Genomic DNA, 250 nt, shown 5'->3' with positions numbered 1-250 from the left:
TAGAAAAGAATTTCTCTGAACTTCAAACCGTCGTGAACGATATAGACGCAGAACGCTTGCATGTCGTCGTTTCCAAATTACAAGAAGAATTCACCAGCACGTTGGAAGAAATTAAATCCAAGTTGCAGACTTTGGAAGATACAATGACGAACCTACCATCGTCGGACGAACTGCAGGTCATCGGTAAAAGCGTCGCGAACATAAAAATTCAATTGGAGGCCTATCGAGATTTCGAACACATTCAAACCAC

This window comes from Lepisma saccharinum, chromosome 18, assembly GCF_977018435.1.
Source record: "Lepisma saccharinum chromosome 18, izLepSacc3.1, whole genome shotgun sequence".
NCBI lineage: Eukaryota > Metazoa > Arthropoda > Insecta > Zygentoma > Lepismatidae > Lepisma > Lepisma saccharinum.
The sequence above is the reverse complement of the archived record's forward strand: the minus strand, read 5'-3'. Positions refer to the sequence as shown.